Raw genomic sequence first — 234 nt, forward strand, 5'->3', positions numbered from 1 at the left:
AAAGGGTTAAATGCTATATCCCGAGCCAGTCTTTTGGGCGCCACTTAGAAAGTAACAGTACAAGCGAGCAGGAGACATTAAAAGAGTTGTACAAATGGTGCACAAGTTCACTCGTTGCTGTGTCAAAGCTTCATTAAAATATATTCTCAAACTAAAATACTCCGGCTTATTTGTGAAGAGAGGTGATAAAAAACGTGAAAAATGACCAGTACGATATCTCCTGCAAGACTAAAC

This window comes from Nerophis lumbriciformis, linkage group LG09, assembly GCF_033978685.3.
Source record: "Nerophis lumbriciformis linkage group LG09, RoL_Nlum_v2.1, whole genome shotgun sequence".
Lineage (NCBI taxonomy): Eukaryota > Metazoa > Chordata > Actinopteri > Syngnathiformes > Syngnathidae > Nerophis > Nerophis lumbriciformis.